Here is a 20,820-nt window from a genome sequence, read left to right on the forward strand (position 1 = left end):
CCACTGCCGCAAGCTGCGGCCCTGCGCCGCTATTTAAAGGCGCTCGCGACTTTCTTAATATAGCCGGCCAATGGGAAGGCAGAGGGTGAGGTCATCCCCGGCGGAGAGCGCCGCGATTGGCGAGCGCCCGCGGGCGGGGGGCGGGGCCGAGAGAGGGCGGGGGCACCGCCCCGGCCGGGCCGGGCAGGGCCGTGAGGGGGCGGTGGGGCCGAGCTCAGGCGGGGCGCGGGCACAGCCCCATCCCCAACAATTGTGCCCTCCCGGCCCCGGGGTACCCCGGCTGTGCGGCAGGGCAGGGCCGGGCCGGCCCCCGCCGTAGTCCCGCTGCTCGGGATGGCCGGTGTGAAGAGTCTGGGCGGGCAGCCGAGAGAAACACATAGAGGGAACGCCGCTGGGTCCGCGGGGCTGCCTTAAAGCCCGGGCAAAGTGAGCTGAGAGGGTTGCAGGCGGTTAAATAAAACAAAAGCCTCCGCTGGGTGCTACTGGAAAAGCGCTGGAGTCGACTCCCTTCCTTAAAAAAATTCATCATGTTCGAGTCTCTCTCTCTCTTGCCGGCTCTTGGCCGAAAGGGAGCGGAGGAATTGTGAGCCGGGAGAAGTACCAGGTTCGAGTTCAAGCTCGAACTGAAACGGCGTTTTGGTCTCAGTTTACAGAGATATCGGAAGTCACAGTGATGAAAAAACAACGTGGAAAACAAACGCAAAACGCCGGAATTTCGGTGTGCTCGGAGGGCAGGGTGTGATCCTACACACCAAGGGACGGGTCGGGCTGGGAGCGCTGCATGTCCAGCTGGATGTCCAGCGCTGCACAGTCACACCGAGATCACAGATCACAGCGATTCTCTGTGTCCCTGCTGCAGCTATCGCTGCTCAGCTGGGTGGCGTCCCAAGCTTTTTCCCTGCGACCATTGCCCCCCCCCCCGATGTCCTGTGGCTACTGCCTCTCAGCGTTGGATTCAAAGCGTCCCATTTTCCTAGCGAGCATTAGTGAAAAGAACAAAAATTAGCTGTTTGAACAATGCGGTTGTTATTAAAAATTGTGTTTAAAAATACACACTTGAAGAGCAAACGCATCACTGAGTACATCAAGTCGCCCGAGGAGTCCAGCAGACTGTTACAGGGGGTGTGTGTCAATAGGGCAAATGGTTCACTTAATCCTAGACATTGAAATAAAACTCATTTTCTGTGAGATTTTTGTAATTCCCATTTCTCCCTTTCAAAAGAGCACGTCCCTGGATGGGCATGGATGGATTTTGTACCTTGTTCTTACATGGTTTGCACAACATATTTTAGATGAACATAATAAATTCAAACTGAGGTTTGAAAGAACCCAGCAATAAAGCGTAGTCACAGGTAGAGGTGCTCTACAGCAGCCGTGGCCTTTTGAAGGGCTAAATTTCTGTCTTCCATCGTCCTTTTACATTTGTTTTTACTGCAGGTTAAAATTCTTCATGAAACTGTGTGGAAGTCATTCCCCGTGCTCGCATGTCCTTCTGGCGGCGGAGCACCGGCAGCTTGTAGGTATTTTTTTAAAATCCCGAGCACGTAAGGCCGCTCAGACGGGCGGAGAGAGTTAATTCACTGTGTATTTTTGCTGTATAATGTAAATCCGAACAAACTCGTCGTTCCCGCCCCCGCAGCGTTGGGCTCACGGTGGTTTTTCGGTGCCCCCTCGCGGCGGCCCCACGCCCTGCACCGTCCCTGTTCTTGGAAAAATCGACCTCTGAGGCGGCAGCAGGAGAAGCTGCAAGTGCCTCACGGATCTTGAGGGATGCTCCTTAAATACGCTTCTGGTTCCGTTTGTATTTGGCTTTTGAATCATGCCTGGATGTTTGGTTTTTGTCTTCTCATATAGCAAAACATTTTGTTAAATAGGAAAAAGAATCATCCGAATGAGCAATTAACATCGATCGTCTCACCTGGAGAGATGAGATTTCCCAGTGCCGTGGAAGGCAGGGAAATAAGCAGCTTACTCATTTCAAAACACACGGCTCTGTTGTTCACCTAGAGCGCTGCTGGCAATTACCTGTGTGCCTCGGTGCAGAGAAAGGAAAGTGTGTGTCCCACATACGTGCTCTTTAACTCTTGCACTTCAAAGCAGAGTGACCTCATCCAAAGCTGTCTGCTGGTCCCAGGAAAAGGATGCTAATACTGGTGTGAAAGAAATACTTCCCAAATGTCCAGCTAACCCAAGTCAAACCTATAGCAGGAACTCATCTTGCAGCTGAAGAATGCACATATATCTCCATCACCAAATTATGGTCTGAGCTGTAACTGCCTCATTTTCTAGTGAAGTCTCACATCTGTAGCCTTCCACACAGTTGCACTGAAGGCAAAGGGCCTGATGTTTCATCTCTCACCTTGCAAGAAACACTTCAGCAAAGTCTATGTTGTTCCTTGACCTAGGGTTTCAAATGCTTTTCCCCCACCCCCCCAGAAACTTTATATCGAAAGATTCAGCCCTGTGACTGACTCAGGCTGAGATCACACTTATTTCACTGTCCTGGGGTACACTCCAGCAACAGGATCTACGGGGAACATCTAAGTCACTGTGGTTATCACACATATATGCTTAAATGTGTAATACCTGAGACTTGGTCATGGCCTGGGTTTCATACTTCATGTAAATTTGCTACATGCCACCTTTCTCCTGCAGTGGGTTTAGCCCATAAATATCAGTGTGCTGTGTAGTAACTGCCCTGAGCTGAGAGGAAGTGAGGAGGCCACTCCTCAATAATTTATATTGTCTTTTCAGGTATATATATTTGCTTCTCTACACTGGAACATTCTTTCTTTAGCCGATACCTGAAAGCATGAAGTGAGTCAGTTTCAAGAACAGTGGAAATCAGTACATGGGAATCCTTTTCTTTTTCTGCTTGGACTGATGCATCAGGGAAGATGTGGGTCAGACCAGCATGGCTGTGGCTGTGAGTTCCACAGAAAAAGGCACAGCAGCTGTACTGTAAATGAGCACTTTGAATAATAATCTGTGGAAGCACTTAGGCTTCCTTCTTGGGGTGGTGCCTGAGAGCAGAAGCAGAAAACCTGGAAAGAGAACAAGACTTTGGGATGAGGTGGATTTTTCCTCTCCTCGGGGAATTTTGTACAGGGTCTGTTCTATGTGATCTTATAGGGCATGGTCATGGTCTGGAAAGCACCAGTGAGTGTAGTCAGCTCACATATTTTAAGGGCTGAATTTGAACTTTATGTTGTAACTTTTATATTTTCTGATCAAATTTGCATGGTATGCTGAACTATAGTTCCATGAGCAAGCTGAATCTTCCCTTCCAGTTGTCCCTAAGTGTGCACTAGGCAGACTGTTAGTTCTGTGGCACCATGATTGATTGATGAAGAAAGTATGAAGTAGGAGAAGGAAGACATCACTTGTTTGCTTTCATTGCCTGTGCCAATGGTTTTGAGATTAAAACTCAGCTTTTGGGTTTTTTTTCTTGATTTAATCCAATTGGCATTTTTTATTGCAGAGAAGACAATTCTAGTCAATTACAAGAGATTGTTTCCAGACTATATCCCCCCCCTGCCCTTTCTGCTAAACAGATTTTCTAAAGGGCATGTCTGTAACTCAGAAAATTTGTGTTCAAGCATAAATCTGTACCAAAAGCATGAAAGCTCAGTGGGGAAGGTAATCTTTCTCCTTTTTGTCAATAAGTAGGCAAGTAAGTACGTTGCCTGCTGTGGCATAACATGCTGAGGGAGCCATATGTGCCATAATGGCATATTGAGTCCTGCACGCTGACTCGTAGCACAAGCATCAAGCATCCTGCAGTCCTCATGCAGTCAGTGCTTCTCAGCAAAGTCAGGAAAGCAAGACGTAGCTAAATATGAGCAGTTCAGGGGCTAGTGTGAAAAAGCTCTGAGTGAATGTGGGAGGACAGGCAGAAATGGTAAGTATCTGTCTCTCTAAGCTGCTAAGAGTTTCTGGCACCAGACCACTTGTTGTGTGTCACAGCAGGTCCGTTGCCTTCCAGCATCCCTGAAGAAAACCAGAGCTTTACTCCCAGACCCCCTTGTGATCAGTGCTCTCGGCAGAGAAGCCAGACTGGTCTGCCTAGAAACTGGAATGCCAAGGCACAACAAGAGAAATTTAAAAGAGCTATGTATTTTCATACAGAGGTTTAGGCTAAGTACAGTGCACATGAAAGCACATCATCCCGAAAAGGAAATGCCTTCATGATCCAAAAGAGCTCTCTGGGACCCACTGACATTGCTCTTCCAGGGAATAAGAGATGCAAGGCAGAAGCTGATGACTTTAATTTTGTCAGGTTCCTATGGCGAGACTATCAGATTTATATGTGAATAAGACTCGGGAAATATGGTTTGGCAGAGTAAAATTAGACCACCACAATAAATTAAAGTCGCCTCATGTCTCCAGCTGACTTCAAATTAAACAAAAACAAGTTCCTCATCCTTAGGCTAAGATTTTTAGACCTACAACCCCTCATCTCTGTTGAAGAACCCTTGTGTAGCTGTACAAAATAAATGGGCTGACTACACAGCTATACTAATCATGTTACATATCTACGTCACCAACAATGCCTTTGGAAACAGTTCTCTCTGCAGAGAGACCAAATTAATCCAACTCCGGTTGCCTTTGTTCTCAGTTTATAGTGGTTCAGACACCTTGCAGTTTTTTCCTAACAGGAAAACTGAGACAGAGTAAAAATTGCTTGTCCAATGCCAACAGGATAGCAGGAATTCAGTCTCCATCTCTGGAGTTCGAGATAGCGTCCTTAACACAGGGATGTTCTTTCTCTTTAGACTCTGAAGTGGATAGAATTCATTTCACTGCTCTGAGGATGGTCAGACACTGGAAAAGGCTGCCCAGAGAGGCTGTGGATTCTCCGTCCTTGGACATATTCAAAACTCAACTGGACATAGTCCTAAGCAGGGCATGGTGGAGTGGATAATCCTTCTCATCTCATCGACTCTCTGATTCTGCAATTCATTTATTAATGATGCCTCAGCAGATCTGGAAAGTGATGTCTTTGAGGGTCTGTCTGGCAGGTCTGCTACTGTTTCATGCTCGCACTGTCAGTCCCCTGCTCCACCAAGTAGTTTTGCACACTCAGTACTGAAATGTTCCGGCAGGATGAGTCTTTCACAATAGGAACGAGGAAATTTCTGAAGTAAACATGTTGTGATTTGTTAATGATTTGTGTAACTTCCACTTAATTTCCAGTAAAGTAGGTTTCTTTAAAAAACAATTATGTCATATGGTTCTCCTTGTAGATTGGCTGGCAATATTAAGATACATTAACCTATTCCTTGAATTACTGTGGTCTTTGTGGTGGTCTTTGAAGTGTGGTGGTCAGTTCTCTCTGCAAGGGAACCAGTGACCTGAGGAAGCTGAGGCAGAAACAATCTTAGAAGAAACAAATCTAATACTGAACATTGAGAAAGAGAAGGTGGTTGATTCTGGAAATTACTATACTGTAAGGGATAGTAACAAACTTTTATCTCATATAAATTAACTGTGACTATATGAAGACTGAGAACACTTTCTTAACTCTGACATGACAATAGACCATGAGCAAAAGCAGCATGGATCTACACAGGATAGCTATTGCCATTGGTAGAGTCCCACCAGGAAACCATCACAGGAAAAATGTCAATAAACTGATTTAGAAAGTTGTTCACTACAGTGTTTTATATTCCATCTCATCACAAAATTAAGTCATTCAGTCTAGAAAATGAAATCTGCTATGGACAGAACACTGACCATAAACAATGTCTGAGATGATAAAACAGAAATATAGGGCACTGAAGGAGTCTTGGTTACATCCAGACTTGGCTTATACCTTCATTTTTTGATCTATAATAACAGGCAAGAGCAAGGTACTCACAATTTCCGAAGATTCTGCTACCAGAGAAATTAAAAGGGAAAAAAATAGGGAACAAAGGTAAGAAAGAAGTATGGAGAGAAGAAAAAGGCGATAAGGGAAAGAATTCCAAACTAATGGGATTTCTCTCCTCAAACTTAAAAAAAAAAAAAGCTCATCATGAGAATAAGCCATTTTGTACTTCATCTTGGTTTTCAAGGAATGGCTGCTCTTAGGAGAAAGCTAACTGTACTTGCATACCACCCCTGTGGTAAGATATGCCTCCTCTTTCTTTGCTCTTTGTGATGAACAGCTTCCCAAGTCCTACGAGCCAACTCTGATGCCTACACTACTGACACAGAGGTAAATGGGAAAGAGATGAAACTAATTTTCTTGAATGAAACTAATTCTCTTGGACGTGGCAGGGAGGAATGAAGTCAGTCCCTGAAATGTCTGCTCAGTGTTCTACATGGACACTGATGTTATTTTAATGTGCTTCTTCACATACAGGCCTGACTCACAGCAAAACATCCTCACTTTTTGGGTTCTAGAAATCAAAGTATTCTGCCCCAGTACCTATTATTCCTGTGGCTGCCAGATAGAACTAAGGGGAGATGAAGGTATTAAGAAGAAAGTAAGAGAAGCTAACTACATCAGGCAAGGAGCAAATTAACACTACAGAAGGAAAAGCTTTAGCTGCCAGCATTGGGGCATATGCTTACCTGGGGTGTTCTGCCAAGACAAAAGAAGGTGGTGATAGAGGCTTGGAGATCATTAACCAGTGTGCATTAAATGAGGAAAGGAGGAGAAAGAGACACTGCAGGCACTGCCAAATTTTGTGAGAAGTGAATAATTTTTTGTTGTTGGATTTCGTCATGTGGAAAGGTAAGTAGATGTTTTGTTGCTGTTGTGTTTGTGCTATAAAGGCTGCTTTTATGTTATAGAAGGAAAACATCCCTTATATCTGCAAAGCATCACACTTGGAAGGTTGGATTTATTTCCTTCTCCAGCTGCGATACAGGCTGAAGAGCATAATTCTAGATTTGAGACGAGTACCAGTCTTGAGAAATGGAAATGATCAAGATACCATTCTCCATAAAGGTGTTTTAGTCAAGGGAGGTACACACAGACTAGAATAGGGACATAAACCAGCACTACTGGGACAAGCACAAGAACATGTGTTTTAGTGAATCTAATCCCAGGTTCCTGGTAGCAAGACTTAGTGGCAAGCAGCTACGCTGGCAAGGTTTCCTAGTATGCACTCCCTTCCATACACTTCCTTGAAGGATGTCCTTAGGGACGGGTGTCACCACACACATATCCAATAGTCTGCTGTGCTAATAGCAGTGGATTTCTGACTGGCAGAACAGGTCTGACTTTCTCTGGGATTCATTTGTGGAGCTGGCCTGGGCTTGGTTCCATAAATGAATCAGGACTGCAATGTATAACACAGGGCACAAAGGAGGCAGTGCTATCTCCACCTCTTCTTCGGGCACAGGTGAATAAACTGGGGTAAACCAGCCTGGATCTGGGGTAGGACAATCCAGTTCTTGATAGAATTCCTAGCTTAAAAGTAGAGAAAAATACTAGACTTCAGTTTCTAAATCTCTTTGTCCTTATGGTCTGAATGTATCTTAAATTTTTCTGTCGTTCCTTAGCACTTGCAGGCAGGAGACATGAAGAAAAGGGAATGCCAACAACCACGCTCTGAACTTTGCAAGTCATTAACAATCTGGAAAGAGACTGAGACATGCTGTCAACCTAAGCAGAACATCTCAGAGAGGCACAGAGATGGACCAAAATGGAAAGACTTTGGGTGCAACTCCACACTCTCCCCTTCTGTGAAGCACTGAGTGTTGGCAGCCCAAGGAACTGACTTACAGACTGACATTGAAGGCACAAGCCTGGAAGCAGGCAAACAATGTGACTGCAGGGTTTGAAGGCACATGCTGTAACACTGTAAGTGGACAGAGAAATGTTTTGAAGTGAACCCCTTCTGATCCTGAAATAAAGATACAGGACTAATTGAGCGTGACTGTCGTGAACTGGGAGAACATGGAAATCTGTCACTTTCTTTTGCTGACTTTCTCGGTGCTGGTTTCATCACTCTGGCAGCGTGGTTAAAGTTTCCCAGGGGGACATAAAATGAGAATAAAGACGAATTTCTAAACTGGTTGTGCACCTGGAGCTGTACACTTATAAAACAAGCTTTTCCAGGTGAGAAACATAGTCAAATACACACTTAAGATTTTTACTGCCTCTCTCCACCAGTATTTGCCTGTCGATAGTATTATGGGTAGAAATACTGCGGTTGGCCAAGTATTCAGTATTGGATGGGTTGCTGCTTTCCTTCTACATCACTTTATGGTAGCAGTTTTGTAGTCCACAATCACACTGTGCCATAATAACAAACACTTCGAGGATGACACTCTACATTTCCAAAAGTATCTTTCTTCCAAGAATTTCTGAGCACTTTTCAACATGAATTACCATCCCACCTCTTGGTGAAAAGTAGGTGTTATATCCATTTTCAAACTGAGTAATTCAAACTACTGCCTAAGAACCGTCTACTTCTCAGAGCTTTCTTTTTCTAGTTTTCCAAGCCCTTTCCCATTTATCTCCTGGACCATCCTTAACCTCTATTTCCTCTCCTCTCTGTCTATTATAATCCCCTCGATGCAACCTGATATTTTACCCAAACTTTAAAACTCTTCTCCCTGTGCAACTTGAATGTGAGTGTGTGCTGTGTGTAAGTGTTTTCCTGATTCAGGCAGTAGCATCATTAGCACCTTTCAAAGAGCTGTATTTATGTAGATAGGTTTAATTGTTATTTCCATTTTGTATGTGCATGTGTGGGTGGGGAGGATTAGTCTGCAGATAAGTCAAAGAGCACAGGTGTCTCAGGTGCCTCTGATGTGGGGCATTGAATTGGAGAGAGGAGGTTTTGCAAAGATGTGAAGCACTTACTGCTCTCACTACTTGGAAAGTATGAACCACTTTGGTGAATCGGAGCTCACACTGCCTGACGCTTGGTAGGACACTGGTCAGCATATTGTCTGGTGTCTGTTTTCAGTCTAAATAAGCAAGTGCTTTCCTTCAGAAGGGTGTTTTGTTCAAGATAAGTAACTGGTTTCACTCCCAGTATTCACTGTACATATGTCTGAATTAAACTGTTGTTACGCTGTGGGAAATGGAAAGTTGGCAATCTGTTTCCACTGTATACTTCTCTACAGCTGGAAAAGAGAAACTCATGGGAGGTTTTTCATCATCCCTTTGCTAAAACTGTATTTATTTACATTGTGCCTTTTTTCAAAAAAAAAATACAAACACTTCCTTTTTATCTGTCTCAGAACCCCAGGCCTGTTGGGATAGGGGTGGTGCTCATGCATGTGAAGAGCTCAGATATCAGTTGTGGAAGAGCTGGAACGTCTGTAGGAGACTGATGCTTGGAAAGTGATACATGTGCATATCTGAAACTTGGAACAAAAATCAATACTGATGAATCCATACAGAAGCAAACTGCCAGCAGTCAATATCCAGGCTAGACTTGAGCCAGAAGTGCTCTCCTCCTATATAAGTCATTCTTTCAGTGTTGGAGGGGAGAGAAAGGGAGGGAGAGGAGACGAAGGAGAAGGAAACTGTTTTACTAACCTTTTTTTTATTATTGTATGAACGTAAATATTAAACATGACTGTTTATTAAGGAAAATAAAAACAAAAGAAAGAAGGACTGTAAAAGAGAAGATGGAAATTAAATGAAGATTCATGTATCATTCAACAAGGCTATTTCTAAGATGAAATACACTGTTTACTCCCCACCACCACAGTTTAAGAGAGATGTCCAATTGAAACAGCAGGAGAATTTATATTACATTAACTGAATATGATGATATGCAGTACAATTTGAGATTTCAATGAAGAAAATATGCAAATAAATGAGATTGATGTATTTCAGTAGAAATAAAAATAACTAAATAAAATCAGTCCATAAAAATAAAGCCATATGTGAGAGCAATTTTCCATTTTTATTTCAAAGATAGTTTATGTATTCCATGAAATAGTGTTGCAGTAGTCTGCATGCCTAAGAATGTTGTCAAGGAAAGGTTTGTAGACAAGTTGACTTCGTTGGGAAAAAAACAGACAAGCTCCTGGACACTCATGTCTTCAAACACCTCCTCCAGATCCCATCTGACAAAGGACCTGACTTCTCCCCATAGAGATCCACATACTGTGATAAGCACAAAAGCCATGACAATCTAGAATGAGTTTTGCAGAGGGATGTAGGCAGAACCTGTAAGCTTCGGTGACATCTACAGAGCGACGTAGCAGCAGTGCTTTAGCAAAAGCCTTCCTGCACAGCACCCAGTACAGAGCTTTGGAAGGAAAAGCAGTTTGGAACTAAAAAAAAGCCCCACGTGTTCTTTCTTTTTCATTGCCTGTTTCACAGATGGAGAGGAAAGAGGGTAATATGTCTTGCTTAGCAAGACCATTCTCAATTTTGTATTAGTTTCTTGTGTAAATATGTCTTTCTAGTGGGCAATCTATCAGTCTACCTAATAATTCATCTGTTTACTCAAAATTATCATCAGACAGGAAGCATGTTATATTTTATGAAAATAGATTCTCTTAGGCTTTTGTCTCAGTTTTCTTCATAATATCTTGCCACTTAATCAAATTCCCTTTCAAAGGTACTGCATCTGTTTTAAATAATTCATCAGCTTAGAGTGTATCTGCAATCACTCGGAGAATGTCAAAGTGATACAAGAGCCTGTAATTTGTTATTATGTTTTGATGGAAATACAGAGTTGGATCATGGTACTCCTCCACAGCACCTCAGAGTAGCACATGAAAAGGCAGAAGGACTGCAATTTATTTGCCAAAACTAAATTTTATGTGTCCCTAAGGCCTTGAAAGCTCCATCTCTGCTGGTGGGCTTGTCCATCACTGAAAGTTCCTCCACGCTGTTGATGTGTTCACATTTCAGTCTGCTCAGTTCCCCAACATGTCATTTTTGCCAGCTACCTCCTGTGTAAAGGTGAGGCAGCTTTTGGGGGAACTTGTCTCAGCACATCCCTCAGGCTGTGACTGTGGAGGGAACAGGCTGGTAGAGGAACATTCATGAATCACACCAATGATTGGTTTGAGAGCAGTTCGATGATGTCGGGACCAACTTTGACAGCTCAGGTGTGGCTGAACCAAACAGTCTTGCAAGGTGGATGTCTCTGGGTGCTGGGAGTGAGGGATTTAGCTGCCTGTCATCATCCAACTTTGAGAGGGAGTTTGCAAGCTTGAAGGCACTAAAAGGAGTATATTCTGCCTTTCAATCCTTTTGCTCAGACAGTAGGATATCCTTGGCTCCAACCCAACTGCTAGCACAAGTGAATAGGTCACTGTCACAGGCTGCCAAATCCAGTGGCCCATAGAGGCAAGGGTGACGCAGCTCCCTGCCCCTGGGTGCAGCTGGCATTGGGGCTCAGCATGTATTCCCAGAAGGCACATGAGCACAAACACAGATACTCAACACATCCTGGGCACATACATGACCAGTTCCACAGAAATGCTCTACACACACAGACACAACCAGCTCCAAGGGCCTCATCCTGTTCTGCTCTCTGGCTGATCATGATGAAAGCATATTAATAAAATATATATAAACTTATACAGACATATATACAACATGAATCCCTCTAGCCACTGGCCTGAGACACTCAAGTCTACACAGTAGCTGGTCCTTGAATCCTCTCATCTCCAGTTGGCTGTGGCACAAACACATACAGGTCTCTCAGTTGACTTCCAGACCCCATGATCTTTTTAGTAGCTGGCCGGGACCTCCTGGTCCTTGCAGTAGCCAACACACAGACCTCTGGTACCTCCAGCACCCAGACCAGGCTTATGGTTGCTTTGGTATCTATCTCCCAAAAGCCTCTTATCCTACTCACCATTTAGTCCAGCTTGACATTCACCACTGATTCACCTAGACCCCCCCAACAAACATGCACACAGAGTAGAGAGTCCCCCACTCAGGAAAAGCCTCTGATGTGGAGTTCAATGAGGAGACAGACCCTGCTGACCATGTGGAGAGCAGAGCAAGGCAGACAAACCAACCAGCCAACCCTTGACATGCCAGGGGCCCCTTTTATCCCTTTATCATTGTGTTTTCCCACACTTTTTCCTTCCCAAACCACTCAGATCCCTCCCTTTCCCCATGCTTTATTGCTCCTCTAAACATCCCAAAGTCAGTCCTATGTAAATCCAGGATGGTCCTCCTCTGCATCCCATAATGTGTCTCATACCCCTGAGGCAATAAGTTACCCCTCTCAGTCCCTAAGAGCCTTTCCCTTTAGCTCAGGGTACTGAGTGCCCCCGGGCTGAGGCTCCCCAGGACAGTCCTGAGAGGGGCTGCAGTGGGGACCCACTGGGGTTTTTGGGGTTCCTTCCCTCCCACCTCTGTGTTCCTGTCACACTCCCCAGCCACCACAGGAAGCCCCTTTTAGTTCTGCCCATCGTGGATAGCTGCCTGCCATCGCTTATCCTGGAAGGAAGTGAAATGTGGCTGCATTTAAAGCCTCTGGCAGAGTAAGCCTAAATAAATATTTATCAACAGCCGAAGGTAGAAGAGAGAGATAATAAAAATGTATCTTTTGGAAGGCTCCCTGTCCACCAGTATTCTGCAGGAAGGTAAATTTAAATTAATGTTGCACTTAAGCACTGCTTGGCTATTAAAAATGATGAATGGGCCCAGGTACGTTTCCAGTGACCTGCTGTAAACCTGGGACATGCTGCATCAGTAGTAAATTGCCAACAGATGATGATGCTCTGAAAATACGATGGAGGCAGCTCAGACTTTTGCTTCTCTTCATCCCAGGAAAGGGCACATTGGCTTCTTCCCCAACTGGAGACGAAGGCCCACAGGACTTGGACAGCCTCTGCCATGGTTGTCAGAGTATCACCATGGTCCCCTTCACTAAGCCAGTGCTTCAGCCTCGAGCAGGGCCCACACAGGGAAGGCTGAGGGGTTGGGAATGAGCAGGATCCAACATCACAAACCCAAACTTGTTGTTTTCTTCCACTGCTACGCAGACAACTGGATTCTCATTATAAGATTTGGCTTTACAATTAGACAGATATGGAAAATCCTCATGGTAGCACCTACCAGACACAATTCTGTGATGACAGCCATGTGGATCAAGAGATGAGATTGCAAATTCAGCACTGTGTTTTTGTTAGGCGTTCATACAGTGCCTAACATGAGGGGCTGTGGAGAGGGAGGTGCTCTGGGTGGTGACAGTGTTTCATGATGTCCCTTCCTTCTGTCTGGCCACAACCCAATTGCTTTAAGACCATAGCAAACCATCATGTCTGGTAAACTCTGTTAACTGGAGATCTTCCCAGATTCTTAATCTGTCAAGAAAAGAGGTTAATACAGTGCCAGCTCCACAGTCTCCTCCCTATGCAGTCATCCACCAGGACCCCTGGTGAGAAGAGCTCAGGGTCAATCCTTACTCACTTTGACTCATTGGGAAGCCATCCACCCAGTGCAAGATCTGCTCTTGGCACTCAGTCTGCTGACCTAACTCAGCTACAAATTAGTGTTAAGTATAAATGTTATTTATCACTAATTAATTATTAAGGCAATGTGTAACAGCACTCAGTGTGTGTCTGGATGCAGCACAGCCCTCCCTAAATCACACTGAAGGCTGACTTCCCTCCTGCTATAAGCAGATTACTTCAGGCTCAGCGTTGGTACATAAGGAGAAGATTTGTCACCCTTCTGGAAAATCAATAGGCTCTTGGCAAACTGTCTCTGGTGCTGCTAATCAACCTGATGGCACCATCAGCCCACCTCCCAAACCGCAGCGGGAGGATCACCCTGCCGACCATCCCAGGGCCCCGCCACAGGACCTGCTCAGTGGCTGCAGAGCCCTGGCACAGCCCAGCTTGCACCTCTCACTGCAGCTGAAACATTTCCAAGCCCAGCTGAAGGTGCAGGACAATTTGGGGACTGGAATTGCAGAGCTCATGGAGGACTCTGCCATGTCTCCACCAGTACTTCTGTTCAGTGGACAGGGTAAGTGTCTCTGCCTGGTGCCCAAAAACTGGCTGAATACCCACAGGAAAAGCAGAGGAGTCAAAAATGCTGAAAATTCCAGCTGCCTGAGGCATCACTGCTGGTGTGTGCAGCTCCTTAGTACCTCACCAGCATAGAGAGGATGGAGAAATCCCATGGTAGAGCTTGGTGGCTATGGACCATCACTTGTCACCATATGAGGCTCTGGTGTGAGTGCCCCACCCACCCCACCAGGAAGGATCTCCTCCTCCTAACCCAGCTCAGTGCTGCTCCTGCAAACAGAAGCAACAAGCTGTGGAAGAACCTTCTGTGCAGGGCCAGGACAGGCTGGAGGAGCTAGAGCCAAACCCCAGGGAGTGATGGAGCTGGTGACAGTCTGTAGCATGAGCAAAGGAGTGCTGGCCAGGCTTACAGGGGCATTGCTGCAGCAGAAGTCCTGGCTGCTGCCTCTGGAGATGTGCTCAGTGTGCAGCTGCTGCTGGCTGCTGGGATGGGGAAAGGACAGGGAAAGGACCCTTACACCACAGCTTACGGCTTCCCCATCTGCTCTGCTGGGTCTCTGCATTCCCCCAGTGCCAGCCAGCATTGTGTGGGACCTGCAGGAAGCCAGACTGGCTCCAGCAGGTTGGGGGAAATGGGCAGGAGCAAACGGCAGTGCCTGGATTCCTCCTGCTCTGTATTAATCAGTGCATTTCTCAATCACAGACATGGCTTTGTCTGTGGGATATCAACTCTGAGATTCAGAAATTAATTCAGCTTGGGAGCTTTGGATGACTCAGACTGCTATGAAAACACCCCAGGGCAGAAATGAGATGTAAAGAAAATTCAGCCTGGGGGTATCTCTCAATGGACTTTAACAGAAGATAAATTTAATTTGAAGAACTGAAGCATATTTTATTTACTCTTTCTAACTAACATTTTAAATTTAAATATTCAAATAGACATTTAAGAGGCTCTTAATGGGTTGCATTTATTGAAAGAGAGTTTTGATTTAAATTCCTCAGCCTTGGAGTCCCAGGCATATTTTTCCCCCCTAGTGAATTATCTGTTGAATTTCTCTATTTCATTAATGTATGAAAATCTGAATTCACCAAATAAACAGAGAAGATGACACAGCGCTGATGTTAGGTTGCCCACAACCTATCCCATGATCCTGTAGGAATTCAATGGAAAAGCAGTATGCAGTAGTCATATGTGCTTTTAGGAGTTTGTAAAGACAGACCTCCTTCTCCTGCATCACTGGGCTCCCAGTGATGGGTCTAAGTTATAACAAACCTTATGGTTCACTTAACTCTGCTGCCAAATCTCTGCCCAGGAAAAAAAATACATATCTTTTTGTAGCTGGAAAAATATTGAGGCAAAGGATTTGAAATGTCAAGCCATGTAGACTCCTATCTTAGCTCTCTCAGTGCAGCAGTGCTTCATTGCAATCAATAAATGTTTCATCTCATTTCTGGTGCAGGGCACAGAGGCTGTAAGGAGCCCAGGCTCAGTTCTTGGGTACATTGTCTGCTCTCTGTGTGCTTTAAGCATCGTTTCAGGTCAATACAGCAGGACTTCAGTGCCCTGTTGTTTTTACAATGGGCAGGCTGTGTGCTGGGGACTCCCAAGGAAGAATCATGGAATCAGAGTAGTTTGGGCTGGAAGGGGTCTTTAAAGTTCATCTTGTCCAGCCCCCCTGCAATGAGCAGGGACACCTTCAACTAGATCAGGTTGCTCAGAGCTCCATCCTACCTGATCTTGAGTGTTTCCTGGGATGGGGCATCTACCATTCACTGGGCAAACTGTGCCCTTGTTTCTTACCACCCTCATAGTAAAAACTTTCCTCCTCATAGCTAGTCTGAATCTAACCTCTTCCAGATTAAACCATTGCCCCTTGTCCTATTGCATCAGGCCCTACTAAAAAGTTTGTCCCCATCTTCCAGTACCCTTTAGGTACTGGAAGGTGCTATAAGATCTCTCCAGAACCTTCTTTTCTACAGGCTAAGCAACCCCAACTCTCTCAGTCTGTCTTCCTAGGAGAGGTGCTCCAGCCCTCTGATTATCTTTGTGGCCTCTTCTGGTCTTGCTCCGAAAGGTCGATGTTCCTCCTGTGCTGGAAACCCCAGAGCTGCACACAGTACTGCAGCTGGATCTCACAAGAGCAGACTAGAGGGACAGAATCCCTGGACCTGCAGGCCACACTGCTTTGGATGCAGCCCAGGATACGGTTGCCTTTCTGAAGTGGGGTGGGGTATTAAGGGCAGCTAAGGGTGCTCCACTCCCTTCGCACAGGGGATAGACAGACAGTAGACTGTGGCAATGGAAAGGAGCAGGCAGTGTTTTGACCACGCCTTCTCCCCCTGGGAAGCCAATGCTGATGACCAGGAGCTGGAGGGAAGCCAGATGGCTGTACACTATTAGAGAAACCCCAACAGCAAAATCTGGGGAACAATCTGGGAAAATTTCTTCCAAAAGAAAAGCTTTGTGCTGGAAGACACATCTGGATCCCATTTGCTGTCTGTCGTCTGTGGAGATGCATCAGACTGAAAGCTCCTGTGACCAGGAGAGACAGGAGCTGGATCTGGCTGTGTTTTCATAGACTAAAGTCTGGGATGTGACCAGAAGCTGAAATTTACTTGTTGGAAGAAGTTCAGAGTGTGTGTCCTGCAGTGGGAGCTGCACTGGCCTTCAGGAGAAACTCAGCAGGAGGTGAGGGGCAGTTTGGCTACGTCTGCCCCCAGTATGGCACTGCTGCAGCAGAGGGCGTGTAGTTTTAAGGCTTTGTGGTTAAAATAATGCAGGTTTTATATCAGGTTTGATTTTCTTGCTTTACTGGTGGTTGTGCCTGTTCCTCCCTTACCCCCCCCAGCCAGCCTAAGCCAAAGCCGTCTGCACAAAATGCTAAGATAGTGTCCTGGATGGTGTGTATCCTCCCACAGAAAGGATATTCTGTATCCCAGGGGCAACATGGGTCCCAGGACGCTGGCTTGAGAAAAGCCAGATAATGCAACACAACCCTGGAGAATTTGCTGCTCTGAGCAGTAACAAAGAGACAACGTCATTACCAGGTTGAAGAAACCTGCTAATATTCAAAGCGCTTCTAGGAAATTAATTAGCTATCGCTGATGACTTTTATGAGTCTCACTATATCCCGCCCACGACATTGTCAGACCCAACAGCCAAAGTTTTTGCCCTTTCTGGACTTTATTTTCTATACTCTCTTACAAACTAGAGCAAGCATAGCGCTTTACGTGTATTCTTTGCTTTGCAAGCTTTATGATATGGACTGGATATCTCCATTTCTGCATGAAGCAATACAAAACATCTCTGTGGCTGCTGACATGTCATGAGTATGGTGTCTGGCAAATGGTTTCATTTTTGAGGGGGCTTCTGCATATGTATAGCACCTAGCAAAATGCAGGTCTTAACTTACAGCTACAACTTCTCTGTGTTAGGGACTAACACATCATAAATAAATTCTAACTTTCTTTAACCAAAGCTCCAAGCTACAGAAAAAACAAGTTTAAGTGACCCTGCACCATTATCCCATGTGTTTATCTGTTTGCACTCACCTGGGACAATGAAATGAAAAAGTCAGATTCACTTTGTGCTCAGTTACACAACTTGAGATTTGAGTTTTACTCTGTGGGTTTCCAGCAAGCCCTGAGCTCAGCTGGGCAAGGTCCTGCCTGCTCTGCAAGGCGGCTCCTGCTTCCTAACAAGCTTTGATCTCAAGACAAGACAAAGAGCCAGGTTTTTAAAATGCACTACAAAAGTACCTCTGGGGGTATCCCACTCCAGCACGAAAGCATTTCATCTGGATTTCCAACATGGCAGGGGGATGGATATGTTTTGAATACAGACATGAATAATTCAGTTTTCATGAATTTGCCTGACTTTACAAGGACTTGTGCTGATTTCAGCCTGATAAGCTGCCTTCATTTCTAACCACTACTACTTTAAGCAAAAAAGCCATGGCCCTTGGGAGAATCCCCTGTCCCAGGGCAGAAGGGGTTGCTGCAGCCCAAGAGGAGTGTCCCTGGTGCTGTTCAGAGGGCGGCTCTGGTGGGTGCTGGTCACAGGGACAGGCGGACACAGGGACCAGGGGGCAACTACTGCAGAGGGCAGGACTCACTCACTTTCTACATTTCACTTCCAGCCACAGGACTGCCTTCTCCCTTGCTGCAGAGCTGGCATCTGTCTGACCACGACCAAAGCTTATTGATTTTATTCCCCTGCCCCAGAATGGGCTTTTCTGTGATGTCAGTGGATGAAGCTGAAGGGTGGTACCACAGGGTGGCTCTGGGCGGGAAGAGGCTGCATGCAGCTGCCCATGGCAGCACAGTGAAACAACTCCCTGGGCACAACAGACGCCTTCCTCAGCCTCAGCTGCACACCTGAGGGCAGCTCAGCTGTTCATCCTGCCCTGTCACAGGATAGGGAGAGGCTGATGCTGCCAAGCTCTTCATCACCTGCCACGGACGCCTGCCAGCACCTCTGTTTGCTGTGATGTCACTTCCCTGGCCCTCTGTTCCCAGGACCCTCTCACCTGTCTTGGGGACACCAGACCAAGGGACTTGCTGGGCTTAGGGGAGACCTCATTGCCCTCTGCAGTTACCTGAGAGAAGTTGTAGTGAGGTGGGGGAGAATACTGGACTGTTGTTCTGCTTTGTTAATGCCACAGATACACTGTGGTAAAAATAGATGGTGAACTAAGGAATAACCCCAGAATGTACAAACAGAAAGGAAAGGACTCATTGCTAAGAAATTTTATTCTGGCATTTCAGAACTTCTGGGCACACGTCTTTGCTGTTTAGGTGTTGTCCATGTCTGTATTTTACATAGGTAATTCAGACACGCAAGCTAAGACTTGCACATACAGGAATTCTTCCTCGATCTACTTTCCCTGTTCTCAGCTCCCCCTTTGCCTGTCATCTCACTGCATGGAAACCAGGGCATAGTCCATGAAATTAAACAGTAAGAACTAATGACCAACCTTTAGAAGGAGAAGATGATCATTTATCTGCCAGACACTCAAGCCATAGGGTTCACTGTCTCTGAGGACAAATCTGACATGGTAGCTTGATTCTAAAAACAGATGGGCTATTTCACTACCCATTAGTCTCACTGATAGTTCACAAATCTGAGACCACCCATTTATTGTATGACCCTGGGTTTGCATCCTTTTTTAGCAAAAATCACTCCAAGAGGAATGAGTCACATACACAAAGGCCCTGATGGAATCCAACTAACTAGTCAATAAATGGTAAAGTGCAAGGTATAGATCTCTCTTCACTGCTGGACTGAGTCATCCTGATGCTAGATTTATCAGAGCCTAGCCAAAGTTTCTAATAGGAGCATCAACTGTATAAAATAAGGGTTTGCCACTCCCTTCAACTGAGCCAGCTGAAGCTCTTAGAAGTGACAGACTGGCTGAAAGGAGCTGGGGTTACAAATAGTGGCCTGTGCTGGGAGGGGTACAGTCAGCAGACTGAGGGATGTTAGTGTGTCTCTGTAGACTTGACACTTGTGAGGACACACTTGGAATGCTGCATCCAGTTTTCGGATCCCTCCCCAGTTCAAAAGGAAGGCAGAGTAACCGGGGAGGGTCCAGCAGAGAGCTCCATGAAGAAGCTTGTTGAGTTGGGCTTGATGAGTCTGGCAAAAAGAAGGAGAAGAAGCAACGTAACAGCAACCATGAAGCCGCAGCAGCTCCATGAAGAAGACCTACAAAAATGATGGAGCCAACCTCTTTGGCAGTGGCAGATGACAGAGGAAAGGGCAACAGTCAGAAACTGCAGCTTGAAATGTTCAGATTGAGCTTCAGGAAAATTTCTTTATCAGGAGAGCAGTGCAGAGAGATGGTAGGCTCTCTATCCTCAGTGCTTTCTAAAACGTGAGGAGACAGTCACAGGTGACCTAATCTAGCATGATAATAGTCCTGCTCCAAGCAGGGAGGCCTTGCTTACTCCCTATGTCCCAAGAAAGAGCAGGAGAGACTGAAAACCAAACCCTCTCCACTGGCTGAGAACTGATCAGATAAATCCAGCCGATCTAAATGGGTGAACAGTTTCTGCAACAGAGGAAGATTAAAGCCATTATGAATTCAGCCCTGTCCCACCCAAGGGGAAATTTCTCCTCAACCACAAATCATGGCACTTGAACTTGGGCATAGGAGCAAGGCTTACGAGAAAACCACCAAAGAAGGATTTTCTGTACCCTCTTACACACTGAACCATCTTTGACTGTCCCCAGGTGTAGCCCATCTCTGATGCTTCTGAGGAGGTCAGAAAAGGCCCAGAATACATTCAGCTCTGTGCATCAAGGTAAAACTCCTGACTGGTTGTTGCAAGTTGCCAGCTGGAGGATGGGATTCAATTATACTCAGGATCTTGAGGTGAAGTATCGATCTTATGATTATCTTGAGGGCAATGCTGATAGTCCAGCTTTCCTCTGAGCCCACGAAGAAAGGGGTTAAGTACTGGTCACAGGGATCTGGAGCTTTGGAGACAGACAGAACCAACAGGATCTTACAGTACAACCCGTACAAGCGGCAGATGCAGAGCTCTGTCCGCCATCACGTTGTCACTGTGCTGCAGTAATGAATGGTAAGGACATGCTGCCTCTTCCTGACACTTCTATTGTAAATGTCTGATGGAGGAAAAAGAGACTCTGATTTGCATATGCTGGGGTTGAATAGATAAGCAATCATCTTGAAAAATGAGTCTACGCACATATAAGCGCCCACGCACGTAGTTAAACCTTCTGACCAAGGAGAGATAAGCCTGATGCTGATTGTTTATGATCATGCAGTAAAATTTCTACAGAATTGTTTTTCTTGGATGAAAAACAGAAACAGCCACATTAACTTACTTCATTGTAATGCCCATTTTATTGTAATTATCTTGCCATTCTCTGAGCTTTCAGCATCTTGT

General features: G+C 45.5%; 1 pseudogene; it reads left to right on the forward strand.

The window, feature by feature from the left end:
- Positions 1-5,981: 5,981 nt before the first annotated feature.
- LOC113970937 lies at positions 5,982-7,845 on the forward strand (annotated as a pseudogene).
- The last annotated feature ends 12,975 nt before the right edge of the window (positions 7,846-20,820 follow it).

This window comes from Neopelma chrysocephalum, unplaced genomic scaffold (genome assembly GCF_003984885.1).
Source record: "Neopelma chrysocephalum unplaced genomic scaffold, ASM398488v2 Primary Assembly neopelma1_80b, whole genome shotgun sequence".
Lineage (NCBI taxonomy): Eukaryota > Metazoa > Chordata > Aves > Passeriformes > Pipridae > Neopelma > Neopelma chrysocephalum.